At 45.5% G+C, this 16738-nt stretch overlaps 1 long non-coding RNA gene across 1 annotated transcript in view; it reads right to left on the reverse strand.

The window, feature by feature from the left end:
- Positions 7897-16738, reverse strand: part of LOC110262193 — a 47972-nt gene continuing 39130 nt past the window's right edge. Inside the window, exon 3 of the long non-coding RNA XR_002346879.1 lies at positions 7897-9129. This is a non-coding gene — a long non-coding RNA (uncharacterized LOC110262193). The remainder of the gene's footprint in view (positions 9130-16738) is intronic.

Below are 16738 nucleotides of genomic sequence, written 5' to 3' on the forward strand. Positions count from 1 at the left end.
GATTTGTTACCACTGAGCCACAATGGGAACTCCTATGCAGTACAGTTTAGCTCTGTCTCAGTTGTGCTTCCCGCTCCTACTATCTCAAATATGCAAAAGCCTTTACCCTGAAGATGAAAGTCAAAAGATACTACAATTACCAACCAATATCGATGCTCCTGGGAAGAGTGGTTGGAGTGTGCATGGGGCAGGAGGGTAATTTGAAATAACAGTTTCGTCTTCCTATCAGATGTGTCTTCGTAAGTTAGTTTTGGTTTTGTTTCTCAGGGATTCTTTCTTTCCTTCCTTCCTTCCTTCCTTCCTTCCTTCCTTTCTTTCCTTTCTTTCCTTTCTTTCTTTCTTTCTTTCTTTCTTTCTTTCTTTCTTTCTTTCTTTCTTTCTTTCTTTCTTTCCTTCCTTCCTTCCTTCCTTCCTTCCTTCCTTCCTTCCTTTCATCTTTTTGCCTTTTCTAGGGCCGCTCCCATGGCATATGGAGGTTCCCAGGCTAGGGGTCTAATCGGAGCTGTAGCTGCCGGCCTACGCCACAGCCACAGCAATGCGGGATCCAAGCTTCGTCTGTGACCTACACCACAGCTCACAGCAACACCAGATCCTTAACCCACTGAGGGAGGCCAGGGCTTGAACCCACAACCTCACGGTTCCTAGTCGGATTCGTTCACCACTGCACCACGATGGGAACTCCTACTTCTCTTTTCTTGGTATTTGGTTGATGGCTTAGTGCTTTGGTGATTGAGCGGACACGAAGGATGTTAGAAATGGACACGTCAAGGATGCCTACAAGGTCTGGACACTGGGGACGACGAGAGAATGACTGTGTTTGCCAAAAGCAAGAACTCGGAAAAAGCTTCCTCCCCCACCCCAGTGGAAATTAGCAGCGGGTGGGAGCTGAGAATTTTATTTTGGACATGCATGTTTTGCGATGATAGTAATTCTCTGGAGTAAAATGTTGCGCTAGTGCAAGTTGCATAAGACTGTGGTGTAAGTGGAGGAATAAAGACTGACGATAAAAGACTTGGGAATTGCCAGCATGGAGGTGGGGCTGGAGCAGAGAGACTGGAGAGGTGACCCCCCCCCCCCCGAATGTGTACAGGCGTTCCTGCTATGGCTTATGGGGTTAAGGATCTGAAGGTGTCTCTGGGAGGATTAGGTTCAAGCCCTGGCCTTGCTCAGTGGGTTAAGGATCCAGCGTTGCCGTGAGCTGTGGTGTAGGTCACAGATGTGGCTCAGATCTAGTGTTGCTGTGGCTGCGGCATAGGCCGGGAAACTTCCATGTGCCATAGGTGTGGCTGTAAACAAATAAAAATAAAAATGTGTGCAAAAGGCTGAGTGAGTAAGGCAGGGCAAAGGTAGAGCATCCAGAGCAACAGCAAACAAAGGATGGAGAGGTAAGAAGAGAATCAGAATGTTCCAGCACTATGGAAGCCAAACAAGAAAAGCATTCAACAACAATAGCTAACATTTATGAGCTTTTAATAATGGCATGCATTATTTCAGTTGAAATCCTCAATAACCATATAATTGAAGTACTGTTATCATACCTCTTCTCACTAATGAGAAAGTGACTTACAAAGCTTATATAATTTGTTTGAAGTCACAGAGCTGGTGATCAAATCAAGAGCAAGCAGATCCTAAAAATCCAAGTTCTTACCAACTACTCTGTAGGATATAGTTGAGAATTCAAGAGTTTCCATGTTAATTTTTTTTGGGGGGAGGGGGATCTTGTTTAGGGCCACTCTCACAGCATATGGAAGTTCCCAGGCTCAGGATTAAATCAGAGCTACCGCTGCTGGCTTACACCACAGCCGGAGCAACCCCAGATCTGAGCCCTTCTGCAACCTACCCCACAGTTCACGACAACGCCAGATCCTTAACCCATTAATGGAGGCCAGGGATTGAACCTGCATCCTCAGGGATACCAGTCAGGTTCGTTTTTGCTGAGCCACAAGAGGAACTCCCTCCGTGTTAATTCTTTAGCCAGGCTCTGCTACATGTATTTATATATTTATTGAATTCTCACACACTCATATCTGCTGTCCCCAAATAAAGTATAGAGGTGTGTTACATAATTCACCCCAAACCACATAGTTTTTCAGTAATGGAGTTGGGCTTTGAACTCAAGTCTGTTCCAGAGTTTATACCAAAAAAAATAAGGTTAAGAGGTGGGGGAAGAGCTATTATTCCACTTAAGCAGTTAAAACCCACCAAGGCATTTCTCACTTTGCAAATATGTTCAATGGGACAAAACTTTGAAAGCCCCTGTCTTAACCTGTGTCAGCTGGCTCTTGTACTCCCTCTCTCTCTGCACTGCATCCTCCTTGTAGCTCAGCCTCTCAGAAAACCCTAACATATTATCCATGTCATGGTGTCCCACTGCCTTTTCTCCTTTCTGTTCTTTTCAGCTTTTGCAGAAGTTTCTGAAGGGCCCCATAGCATCAATTGAGCAGATTTTAGTTGCAAGAAGCTAAGAGCTGACTGCCCTAATGTGGCAAAAATGCCAATTATGTAGTAGGGATTATTTTCTTTTTTTCTTCCTCTCTGATCAAAACCAGGACAAATATTAAATATTCTTCACCACCTCTTGGACTAGTATTCTGTCCTCTCATTACCCATGAGTGGATAGAGAGCAGAGGTTAAAATGAAATTTTATGTGCTTATTACGGGTGGAAGGTAGGGTGGCCAGATTTAGAGAATAAAATTACAGGATGCCCATTTGAATTTGAAATTCAGGTAAACAACAAATACATGTTTATATATGTATGTCCCATGCAGTATTTGGAACCTACTTATTGTAAAAATAAGTATTCGCTATAGATTTGCAATTGAAACTTAATTAGGCATCCTGTATTTTGGGGGGCAACTCTACCAGACTGTGAATGGACATCATCTTTTATGGACTTGGCATTACAAATGAATTCAACCCAGTAACTCATGGTGCAAAATGAGAAATGGTTCAGAACGTTGCCTCCGAGACTCTGTCGCATTTGAACTCACCTGGAGATATTTACAAAGTGCCTCCTGAAGGCTCTGACGCTCTGGGCAAGGACGCTCATGTTGCCCAGGCAAAGGAGCATGGAGATATGGTTAACACAGAATGAACTTTGTTTCGTGCTGTCATTTGGGTCTGAGTCACTCGTGGCTATCTGGTTTCGCAGTGAATTTGAGCATTCACTGGCTAAATCTATCTAATTGAACATTCTGCAGTTTTCACATGTATGCACCTCAAGAAACTATTTGAAATCCCTCCAAAGCCTCTCCTTTTTAGTTTTAAATATCTGGTTTAAGTCTTGAGGTAACCTAATTATCTATTGGGTTACCCACTTTCTCACTTTCTATATATTCTACTAAGTCCGGGCCCTTTTTCTGGTTGATGAAATTGTTACATCTGTCTAAGGACAAACAAAAGTGACTGGAGAGGATCGCGGCAGAGCAAAAGACCCTGAGCTCACCTCCTCTCAGAGGCACACCAAAATTACACTTCTTCTTTTTTTTTTTATTTTTTTTTTTGGTCTTTTTGCTATTTCTTGGGCCGCTCCCGTGGCATATGGAGGTTCCCAGGCTAGGGGTTGAATCGGAGCTGTAGCCACCAGCCTACGCCAGAGCCACAGCAATGCGGGATCTGAGCCGCATCTGCAACCTACACCACAGCTCACGGCAACGCCGGATCGTTAACTCACTGAGCAAGGGCAGGGACCGAACCCACAACCTCATGGTTCCTAGTCGGATTCGTTAACCACTGCGCCACGACGGGAACTCCCAATTACACTTCTTTACATAAAGATCGTTAATGAAAAAGACCAAAAGCTACCAGAAAAGATTATCTACATGTAAAGCTATAGAGGAGGAAACACAAGACAGGTAGGCGGGGTGGAGTCAGGGTGGAGCCGAGTCCCATACTGCCGGCGGGGGGCGGGGGGGGGGGGGCACAAACAGAGGAGAAGTCACAACTGCAGAGATTCTCTCCAAGGGGTGAGGCATGCTAGCCCCACATCAATTCCCCAAGCTGAGGGTCCTGCAAGTGAGCGGACGAGCCCCAGAATATGTCGCTCTGAAGGCCAGTGGGCTAACATTCAGGCGAGTCAGAGGGCTGTGGGAAAGAGAAGCTCCATTCTTGAAGGCTACACACAACATCTCCCGTGCTCTAGGACCCAGGGCAGAAGCAGTAATTAGAAAAGAGCCTGGGTCAGACCACCCTGCTGATCTCAGCAAGTCGCCTAGAGAGGCAGGAAGTAACTGGAGCTCACCTCGGGGACAAGGACACTGGTAGCAGCCACTTGGAGGAGCTCATTCTACCCTGTGGGGCTTGCTGCTGGCAAGAGGCACTCTGGAATCCTTCCTTTAGCTTATTGATCTTGGGAACCAGCCCTGCACTCCCACCCACCAGCTTGTAGGCACTGGGACAGTCCTGGGATGCCTCAGGCCAAGAAGCTAACTAGGCGAGTGCAAAGCTCTCTCCCCACCCCCCAGAAAACAGACTGCCATAAATTTCCCTGAGCCCATAGCTGACCCTGGACATAGCCCCCCACCAGAGGGTCTAGGACCTGGCCCCACACACTAATGCATAGGCACTAGACCCAGGATCCCAAGGCCCTGCAGCTAGAGACCCTGTGACCCAGCTCCACCCACCAGTGGGCAGGTATCTGCTCCCAGGTACCAAGTCCGAACCACCGCCAAGCATGTTCTAGCCTCATGACCAGCCTAACCCATAATAGGCAGACAGACACCAGCCCCAGAACAACAGCCCTACCATGTGCAGACCAGCCCACCAACCAGCAAGCTAACATAAGTTTCAAGACACCCTGGACCCTGCACCCAGGAACTGGCACCACCCACCAGTGCTCCAACACCAAGTCTGGGATCTCCGGGCCCTGCAGCCAGATGCCGAGACGTGGCTCTGTCCTCCAGTGGGCTGGCACCAGCCCCAGGATGGGTGGGCACCAGCCCCAGGATCTCTAATAAAAATTAACAAAGTGGCAATAATTTAAATTACTTTAAATGTAAAAGCAAAATAAACAAATAGGGTGTAATTAAACTGAAGAGTTTTTGTGCATGTGGGGGGGGGAATAAATTAAGAGTTTGGGATTAATATATACATACTACGATATATAAAATAGATAACAGACAAGGAGCTACTGTATAGTATGGGCAACTATACTCAATATTCTGTAATAACCCATGTGGGAAAAGAATCTGAAAAAGAATGGATATGTGTACATGTATAGCTGAGCCACTTTGCTGCACACACAAAACTAACACAACATTATAAGTTAACCATACTCCAAAATAAATAAATAAAAATAATAAATAAATAAATGCATGCTTTCGCACAGCAAAGGAAACCATTAAAAAAATGAAAAGACCTTTCATTTATTCTGGATGGGAGATACTATTTGCAAATGTTATGACTGATAAGGGATTAATATCAAAAATATATGAACAGATCACAGCTCAGTATTGCAAAAACAAACAACCTGATTAAAAAATAGGCAGGAGGTCTGAACAGACATTTTTCTGAAGGCTTACAGATGGCCAGCAGGCACATGAAGAGATGCTTAATCAAGACAGAAATGCAAATCAAAACCACAATGATGTGTCACTTCATACCTGTCAGAAGGGTCATCAACAATACCACAAATAACAATTGTTAGCAAGGATATGAAGAAAAGGGAACACTTAGACACTGTCAGTAGGAATGGAAATTGATGTGGGCACTGTGGAAACGGTATAGAAATTCCCCAAAAAACTAAAAAGAGAACTACCATATGATCCATCAATTTCACCCTGGGTATATATCTGAAGAAGATGAAAACAATAATTTGAAAAGATCTATGAACCCTGATGGTCAAAGCAGCATATTTACAATAGCCAAGATATGGAAGCAATCTGTGTCCACCAGCAGGTGAATGGATAAAGATGTGGTACATACACACGATGGAATACTACTCAGCTATAGAAAAAGAATGAAATTTTGCCTTGTGCAACAACATGGATGGACCTGGAGGGTATAATCCTTAGTGGAATAAGTCAGACAGAGAAAGACAAATGTTATATGCTATCAATTATATGTGGATTCTACAAAATAAAGAAAACTAGTGAATACAACAAAAAAGAAAGACTCACAGTTATAGAAAACAACTAGTGCTTACCAGTGAGGACAGGGAGTAGAGGAGCAACTAAGACTACAGAATCAAGAAGTAGAAGCTACCATTTATTTATAAAATAAATAAGCAATAAGCATATATTGTACAGCACAGAAAATATAATCAGTGTTTAATATAACTCTAAATGGATTATAATTTTAAAATTGTGAACTGCTATGCTTACGGTGAAACATAATATTGTAAATCAACTATACCTAATTAAAAATATAAATGGGGCGTTCCCATTGTGGCTCAGTGCTTAACGAATCTGAACCATGAGGTTGCGGGTTCAATCCCTGGCCTTGCTCAGTGGGTTAAGGATCCGGCGTTGCTGCGGCTGTGATGTAGGCTGCAGGCTACGGCTCTGATTCGACCCCTAGCCTGAGAACCTCCATATGCCGTGGGAGTTGCCCAAGAGATGGCAAAAAGACAAAAAAAAAAAAAAAAAAAAAAAGAAAAAGTTATATGAAACGAGATAAAATGTCATTCTGATGCCATGTTAATGAATTTAAAACTTGAGACCACAAATCTGAATTTCTCATCATACATATGATGGTATGAATAAAGTTATTCATTCCAGAATGTTAAAAAAGAGAGAGAAACAAGTATGATGGCAGTTAAGATGGACAGACTATGTGTTGATGTGGATTTTCCTAATTTAGGCTCCTTTTCCTCTGATAGATCTAACGCCTTGGTTCATCAGTACTATGGAACTGCCGGATAGTTGATACTCATTGACAAATCCAAGACGGGACTAGAGGCAGTCGATTCTTTGTTATTCATTTATTTAGTTAACCGGATGTTCACCTGAGCCTGGCTGGAGATGGAGCAGCGGCTACAGCGACAGCCCATTTTCAACAGCGCCACACGCAGTGCCAAGTACTTTACTACAAGTCAGTCTTTTATTTTATTTGTCTTTATTTTAGGGCCGCACCCTCAGCGTATGGAGCTTCCCAGGCTAGGGGTCCAGTCAGAGCTGTAGCTGCCGGCCTACACCACAGCCACAGCAACGCGGATCCGAGCCGCATCTGTGACCCACACCACAGCGCGGGGCGAAGCCGGATCCTTAACCTGCTGAGCGAGGCCAGGAATCAAACCCACGTTGTTCTCATGGTTATGAGTCGGATTCGTTTCCACTGAGCACGACGGGAACTCCCACGTCAGTCTTTTAACCATCGCCCTCCTCATGCGTAGGTTCTTCAATAATCACTCCTCCTTTTACAAATGGAACATCTATAAAGTCGCCCGTCTTGGCAGGCAAGGAGAGCCGAAATAACTCGCCCAAGGTCACCTTCCTAGAGCGTTTCATGGGCAGGGTGACGCTCAAGCAGTCGGCTGTCGAGGAGCCTCATGTGTACAGCTTCTCTGCGGGCAGAGCAGGCCTTGGGCTCTGCCCCACTGGAGCTCACAAGACTCCCGGTGCCACTTCCCGATAATGCACACACGCCACGTGCCCAACCCAACGCTGATTCACAAAAGGCAAAGGCAGCTGCCCCTTGAACAACGCAGGGTTAGAGACGCTCGTCCTCCGGGGCGGGGCGCATCCAAGCATATGCTTGACAGCTGACCCTTCCTACTATCAGTTCTGCTCCTCACCACCTGCTTGCGCCTTCGAAAGAAAATAGTCCCTATTTCATAATAAATCCAATGTGGTTCTTGGATCTTGTTTTCATTTTGTATTTCCTGATTCTTCATTACTGGGATGTATTTTGTAGGCGTGTGTTCTGGTTACCAATCCAAACCGAATATCAGGAAATCCAAAAATGCCCCAATAAACGTGCGCACACACACACACACACACACACACACAACTATTGCCTTAGAAATGATTTATTTATGGTACTACTTTGGGGACTCAAGCTTGGCCCTTGCCATCACCCTCTACACGGAGTAAAACATGAGTCACTGCCGCTGCCGACGTGCAGCAGCCCCGCGCAGGGCTCAGGGTGGAGACCAGGGGTGAGGCCCTCTGGGCGCTGGGGAAACTGGAATAGCGGGTCTTCAGAGAGTCAGCTATTTTTAGGAGAAGACTTTAAGAGCCCAGTTCTGGCCTCTCCTCATATCCACCAGAAAAACACTAAAGTCAGTGATAACTGATGGCTGTGACGAGCAGTAATAACCACGCCACCAGCAGGAAACATCTGCAAAACCGTTCCTGGCCGCATGCCCTCCCCCTTCATGCTCAGGACTTCTATCTTGCTATGTCCTCAGATCCTTCAAAATACTGCCTCCTGGGCAGTTAAGTGAACAGAGCAAAAGATGTCACGGTCACTTATGAGGACAGCCACTCCCAAGGGTGCGCCAGTGAGCCCTGGGGGACTTTAGCAAAGAAAGGAAGAAGACTGGCTGAGGTGCATGGCACGGGAGTGGTGCCAGGAAGCCCAGACCTTCAAGTCTTCCCAAAGAAACTGGTTTTCTGTGACTCTTCTTCGGTGACTCTGGTTCTCTATCTTTTGTTCCTCCTACCTTCCCTTTGCTGCTCCCCCCTCGCCTCCTGGGAGCGGTCTCTCAGGGCTTACCTGTGTCCTGATTTCACCCCAAATAAAACTTGTCTCAACTTTTCAGGTTTTTTTTTTTTTTTTTTTTTTGACAACTTTAAAGAGCGAGTTCTTCCTGGCGTATTTAAAATCTTGTTCTAAAATACACCTCATTTAAAGAAAATTATTTTCTGACTTCAGGCCTTCTGACCTCAGGAGAGTCAAACTTTTCAATAGCTCTAGACTCGTCCTGGAAAGTCAGTGTCAGGGTGTAACAGGCAGTGGTTGGAGGTGGTGACCGGAGGGCACTGGGAGAGGAAGAGAGGGCAAGGAGGGTGATGTGACCGTTTAGGTCATCTTGTGTGGTTGCTTATGGCAGGATCATGCCGTCTGTTGGGTAGGAACCTGGGCTTCCCAGGCAGGCTGCCCTAATTTGGAATGCTGCCTCTTCCTTCCAACAGGTGGCCGTAGGCAAGCTATTTAATCTCCATCAGCCTGTTTCCTCATCTGCAAAACTGAACAAATAACACTATAAACCTCATGAGGTTGGCATGAAAGTTATAAAATAATGACACGTTCTATTTATACCAGTTTTGAAGACTTGTGCGTGTTCTATTTGGCCTCTGGTTACTGAATACCACCGGTTCAGTGGGACAAGGACAAAGGACTTGTATTTTAATTATAGCTAGTAGGAGGTTATCACAGGACATGTTATTCCTGTTTCCACAGGTTTTTGCTCACGATGTTGAAAATGATTTGCGTCTCTGAAATATCCTTAAGCACAACAGTGTCTCCTTCCAGGAGGACGTTAATGACAGCCTAACTTCTCCAAGCTTATTTCAGTATGTTTATCCTCAAAGTTTTGTTTTCTCCTGCTGGAGCCCTGCAGTTCAAGGAAGAGACTGAACCCAGAGTATCAGCTTTCTGTGCAGAGAAAGAAAAATAAGAAGCGTAGGGCTTTGGAGTTCCAAATTCCACTGCACTGCTGGTTTCTTCGGTCACACCCAGAAATAATCATAAAGATCACTATGCCCCCTGAGTCCCAAGAGGAAAAGAACAGCAACAGCCTAAGGGTTGTTGTGTATTTCATTGTTGCTAGGATGATTATTCTGATTTTTTTTTTTTTTTGGCCAAAACTGAAGTGAATTTTATGAGTTTGGGTTGGTGTATTAACGCTTACCCTTTAAAATGGTGATATTGTTTTTCCAGGATTTGAATTCCTCTGAAATCCTGCTTTAAAATTTCAATGATTGCTCTTTTTTGGGCATATTCCTTTCTAGTCTTCTTTGGAGCGTATATATACATAATCGAAACCTTCTTTGGAGAGTTTATGTACACACACACATATTCAGCCCTCATCTGCAGGTTTTGCACACAAGAATTCCAACAACTACAGATCGAAAACATTTTTTTAAAAATTCCAGGAGTTCCCGTCGTGGCGCAGTGGTTAACGAATCCGACTAGGAACCATGAGGTTGCAGGTTTGGTCCCTGCCCTTGCTCAGTGGGTTAAGGATCCGGCGTTGCCGTGAGCTGTGGTGTAGGTTGCAGACGCGGCTCGGATCCCGCGTTGCTGTGGCTCTGGTGTAGGCCGGTGGCTACAGCTCCGATTCAACCCCTAGCCTGGGAGCCTCCATATGCCGCGGGAGCGGCCCAAGAAATAGCAACAACAACAACAACAACAAAAAAGACAAAAGACAAAAAAAAAATAAATAAATAAAATAAAATAAAAATAAAAATTCCAGAAAGTTCCAAAGTTCCAAAAAGCAAAACTTGAATTTGCTGCATGCCTGGCAACTATTTACATAGCACCTACCTTGTGTTACATATTATAGGTAATCTGGAGATGACTTAAAGTATACAGGAGGATGTTCACAGGTTATATGCAAATACCACATCATTTCATAGAAGGGACTTGTCATCTGCGGATGTGAGTATCCACAGAGGGTCTTGGAATCCAGCCTGTGAGATACTGAAGGAAGGCTGTGTACACACATCCCCCCGCCCCTGGCCTCCATTCATAGGATAAAGCATTTCCCCAAGCACAACTTTTAAGGCCTGGATTGCACAGGAGTGGTTTTTTTTTTTTTTTTTTTTTTGTCTTTTTGCTATTTCTTGGGCCCCTCCCGCGGCATATGGAGGTTCCCAGGCTAGGGGTCGAATCGGAGCTGCAGCCACCGGCCTACGCCAGAGCCACAGCAACGCGGGATCCAAGCTGCATCTGCAACCTACACCACAGCTCACGGCAACGCCGGATCCTTAACCCCCTGAGCAAGGGCAGGGACCGAACCTGCAACCTCATGGTTCCTAGTCGGATTCGTTAACCACTGCGCCACGACGGGAACTCCTGCACAGGAGTTTTTACACATAATTCTACCTCTCTCTGAAGCAGACCCTCAAACAGATGGTTTGACATGGCAGTGTCACACCTGTGGCTGGGTTGCGGAGGCTGGCAGTGCTGCTCCGTGCTGGTTTCCCAGCATATTCACTGCATTGCCATCCTAAGTGGTACTTAGCCTCACACAACCTCAAGCCTGGATGGCTTAGCTATTGAGTTCTCTCTCTGTCATCTATGCCTACCCACTCCACTGGTTAGAGTGTCCATTTCCTTTTTCTTTCTTTTCTTTTCTTTCTTTCTTGCTTGCTTGCTTGCCTGCTTTTTAGGGCTGTAAATGTGGCATATGGAAGTTCCCAGGAGGGGGGTCGAATCAGAGCTGTAGCTGCCGGCCTACACCACAGCCACAGCAATGTGGGATCTGCCATCTACACTGCAACTCATGGCAATGCCAGATCCTTAACCCACTGAGGGAAGCCAGGGATTGAACCTGCGTCCTCATGGACACTAGTCAGGTTCGTTATCACTGAGCCATCATGGGAACTCCTAGGGTATCCATCATTTCTGTAGCCAGAATGCTTAGGAATGAGGGAAATGCATGTGCCAGCCAGTTTCTTTTCCCAAAATGCTCAGGTTCCTCAGTCCAGAGTGTAACTGCCAGGGATCCACCCTCTGCTTGGAGACAGCACAGCCAGCCAGCCCCCTGCCCATTCCAGCCTTTCTGCACTTCCCTCAGACAACCTACCCCAGGGCAAACCACACTAGGGTTTAGGGTTTCCCATCCATGTGGCAAACGAGGGAGGGCTGTCACTACCTACATGGGTACCACTTAATGAGAGCTGGTACCTGGCCTGGCACTATACTCAGAGCTTTACCTACATTCTCTTTCACTGTTTACAGTGAGAACACCAGATAGTGCCATTATTTTATAGGTTTCTAAACCGAGCTTCAGAGAAGGTTAGGATAAGAGATTTATCAACGGTTTCCTGGCCATTGATCGCCAAAACTAAGGTTTGAACACAGGTCTGCTTTATATGAAGGTACGAAGTGAAGGTGCATTGTCGTGGGAAATACCTTCGTTTTTATTGGCTTTTCACCTAGTGACAATTCAATTTCAGCTTGCTACATCTATTAGTTAGTCATCATCTATCTACTTTTTTTTTTTCTTTTTTCTTTTTAGGGCTGCACCTTCGGCATGTGCAAGTTCCTAGGTAAGGGGTGGAATCGGAGCTGCACCTGCCGACCTGGGCCACAGCCACAGCAATTTGGGATTGAGTTGCATCTGTGACCTAAACCGCAGCTTGTGGCAAGGCCAGATCCTTAACCCACTGAGTGAGGCCAGGGAGCAAACTTGCATCCGCATGGATACTAGCTGAGTTCTTAATATGCTGAGCCATAACGGGAACTCCCTTAACTATTTTCTAGTTTCTAAAATGTTGACATTTCATCTGCTCTTTCCTCATTTCTTTCTATTGTTTCATCTCTCTTTTTTATTTATTATTTTGGCTTTGTATCTTTTTAATTCCCTTACTCTAGTTTTAGTGAGTCTTGGTAGATAGGTAGTGGTGACAAACACGCTATTAAACATACCACATTTAAATGGAGGTCCCAGTTGCAATATGACCTACAATAATATTTATGGAAAGATCTCCAGTCCCACTCTGACTCATCAAGTGATATTGCTGTCAGTGGTCCCAAGCATATCATATGAAGTCACTCGGCTAGTCCCTAAGGAAGCTCAGGTCACTGACTTAAGCATCCTGGGACTGTCAACCAAGCTGAGTCTCATAATAGCTTATTGAAGTGGTAAGAGAGAACCCTGCCCATAAAGCGACGTCCTGGTGCCAAAGAAAACATAATAACGAAAGCATGGGTTTTCTTTACTTTTTAAAAGATATTACAGGGTCATAAGAAAACTTAGACACTATTCTCTAGTGTTTCTGTCTTATTTATTTATTTACTTATTGTCTTTTTTAGGGCCACACCCATGGCACATGGAGGTTCCCAGGCTAGGGGTCAAATTGGAGCTGTAGCCACTGGCCTAAGCCACAGCCACAGCAATGCCAGATCCGAGGCGCACCTGTGACCTACACCATAGCTCATGGCAATGTCAGATCCTTAACCCACGGAGCGAGGCCAGGGATTGAATCTGTGTCCTTATGGGTACTAGTCAGATTTGTTTCCGCCGAGCCACGACAGGAACCCCTATTTTTTGTCTTTTAGAGTTTGTATCAATTATTCACTTTGTCAGCATGATGGTCACGATATTTTCCAATTTTTAAAAATAGATTCTGTTCAGAGGGTATGGAAAAAATTAAATTTGGAGACTGGGAAAGATGGAGATACTGTGAATTTAAGGAAAAACTCTCCAAAAATATTTAGACATAAAAGGAATAATCTAAAGTACTGGCACAAAAACAGACACTTAGATAAATGAAGCAGAATAGATAGCCCAAAACTAAACCCACATGCTTATGGTCAGTTAATCTATAACAAAGGAGGCAAGAATATGCAATGGAGAAAAGATTCTTCAACAAATAGTGCTGGGAAAACTGAACAGCCGCACGCATAAAAGAATGAAATTAGAACATTCCTTCACACCATATACAAAATAAGCTCAAACTGGTTTTAAGATCGAAAAGTAATACCTAAAACCATAAAACTCCTAGAAGAAAACACAAGCAGAACACTCTGATAAATACTGTTTGATATCACTTACGATTTTTTATCTGGAATCTAAAAAATAAAACAAATGAATATATATGCAAAACAGAAACAGCCTTACAGATACAGAAAATAAACGTGTGGTTACCAAAGGGGAAAGAGAAGAAAGGAGGGACAAATTAGGAGTTAGGTATTAATAGATACAAACTACCATGTATAAAATAGATAAGCAACAAGACTATATCATGTAGTACAGAGAATTAGAGAATTATAACCATTGTCTTGTAATAAGTCATAATGGAGTATAATCTATAAAAATACTGAATCAATACACAGTACACCTGAAAATAAAATACTGTAACTCAACTATGTATACACTTCAATTTATTTTTTTTGTCTTTTCGTCTTTTTAGGGCTGCACCTGCAGCATATGCAGGTTCCCAGGCTAGGGGTCCAATTGGAGCTACAGCTGCTGGCCTACACCGAGCCACAGTAACTCGGGATCCGAGCCACCTCTGCGACCTACACCACAGCTCACGGCAACACTGGATCCTTAACCCACTGAGCGAGACCAGGGATCAAATCCATAACCACATATTTCCTAGTCGGATTTGCTTCCGCTGCACCACGATGGGAACTCCCACTTCAATTTTTTAAAAAAGGCAAAATACAATAATTCATTTTTAACTAGTTAACATAATTAGATTGAGTGACTAAATTGGAATTGTATTTTGAAATTCTCATTTTTAGCTATTATTGCATAATGAGAAGACTTTTGAAATCTTCTGTTACAGTGAGACCCTGTTATGCTTGATTCAGTCTTTCTCAGCTCCTTGAAATTAGCCTGGCTTGATAAGATGATTTGATGTCTGGGATTTGTTGCAAAATAACCCAGTGAAGGGGGTGGAGGGAAATGAGAGGTGTACAGATTAAACAAGATATGGCTATGTTTATAATTACCGAGGCTGGCTTGGTGGATTCATTCTTTCTGCTTCTGGATTTTTGAAAAAGTTCATAATAAAATCTTACAAGGAGAAAAGTCACTTAAAAAGACCTCATTTTTTAGAGCCATTTGGAGGTACAGTGAAGTTGAGTGGAAAGTACAGAGAGCTCCCATACACCGCTTCTCCCCTCCTCCTCGCCCAGCCTCCCTACAAGCCCCATATCCCACATCGGCGTGGTTGCAATCCACGAACCCACACTGACAGAGCATTATCATCCAACGTTCAGAGCACACATTCAGGTTCACTCCTGGGGTACAGTCTATGAATTCAAACAAGTGTATGTCATATATCCACCATTATAATATCACACAGAGTAATTTAGTGCCACAAAAATAACTCCATGCTCTGCCCATTCACTCTTTCCCCACCGGTTACACCCCGGATAATCACTGATCTTTTTACCTTCTTCATAGCATTGACTTTGAACATCGGACGATTAGAAATTGAAAGTCACTTTTTCAAATCAGGACTCGAAAGTAAGAGAGTATCTTGCCACATGACATGTATTTAAAGTAAAAAGAATGCAAACGGAATAAAAATGTTAAAATGTATGAGGAGGATGAAGATGGTGGAGGAGTCAGACATCACGCTCGCCTCCTCCCACAAACACATCAAAAGCACACACATCTACTTGCAGAACGACACACACGGAACATCTGCTGAACGCTGGCAGAACTTAAACCTCAGAAAAGGGCAAGACACCCTCCACGTACCTGGGTAGGACAAGAGAAAGAAAGAGAGAAACAGAGAGAAGGAATCCAGATGGGACTGGCCCTCTGAGAGGGAGCTGTGAAAGGGGAAGGGAACCCACACCCTGGGGAGCCCCCTAACCAACGCGGAGGTCAGCGAAGACAGAGGGACCTCCAAGCTGCTGAGAAAAGGTCAGCAGCTGGACCGAGGAGGGCAAAGCAGAGTGAGAGCCGCACAGATCATCTGCACCACTGACTGGACACCGCAGCCTGAGCCGCTCGGGCGGGGCCGGGCGCTAAGACTCAGGCTCCGGGAGAGGACGAGGGTCGGCTGTGTGGAGACAGCCTGAGGGGCTAGGGGACGGTGTGCCACGGGTTGGGGAGCAGAATGCCACAACCGAGGGTACCCGGGAGGAGGTCTGGGCCCTCAGGAGAAGCAAGGAGCCATTGCTGGGGAGGGTGAGGGGAGGAGGGCGGACTGCCATAGGAATCTCTTTCTCTGCCCACATGTGGGCTCTCAGAGGGTGGGGTGCCTCTGGCGCAGGCTGCATGTGGCAAGAGGCCACTAGCTTGGGCTATGGGAGAGTGGGTGCTCTTGGGTAGGCTGAGGGTAGTGGGGGGCTAAGGGAGATGTGGCACCTTTTGCATGATCTACAGGCAGTGGGGACAAAGCACAGCAGTCATCTCAGAAATCAGAGGGGGGCAGGGCCCGCCACCCCTAGGGGTCTGTGGATAGGCTCCACCTGCAGCCCCAGTCACCTCACAGGTAGGCAAAAAAAAAAGAGGGCACTGCATCGGAGCACCACTGGCAGATGCTCTCACTCCCCTGGGAACACACCTGCCCTGCTGCTGCCACTGCCAAGGGCACACACATGCTTGATCACTGTCACTTCCCAGGACCCTGCAACTTGGAGCAGCCTGTGCAGCAGCTACCGTGTGGGCTAAGTGTGACAGGGTGCTTCTTGTGTGGTCTACAGGTGGTGGGGACACACTACTGTAGTTACCTCTGACTCCAGAGGTGGGCATGGCCCACACCACTAGGGGTCTGTGAACAGGCACCATTTGCAGCCCCAATCACCTCAGAGGGCACCACAGAGGAGGGCATTGTGACCGAACACCACCTATTGTTGCTCTCCCTACCCTGGGAACTCACACACCCTGCCGTTGCCATTGCCAAATGCTCTGGGAACTGCCTAAATCTGCCTGAGGCTCATTACCACTTCCCAGGGCCCTGCAACTAGGAGTAGCCTGCACCACCTTCCTGCAGGTCCTTGCCACTGTCAAGAGCCCGGCAACCAGGCACTGACTATTAGCCCTGCTCACTGCTTCCTTCTCCCTGGAAACACACTCAGCACCCTACCAGGGAATATACTGCTTACACTGAAGAAGAGACAGTAAATACACAAACCCCCATATGCCAAAAATAAGTAGTA

This window comes from Sus scrofa, chromosome 8, assembly GCF_000003025.6.
Source record: "Sus scrofa isolate TJ Tabasco breed Duroc chromosome 8, Sscrofa11.1, whole genome shotgun sequence".
Taxonomy (NCBI): Eukaryota; Metazoa; Chordata; class Mammalia; order Artiodactyla; family Suidae; genus Sus; species Sus scrofa.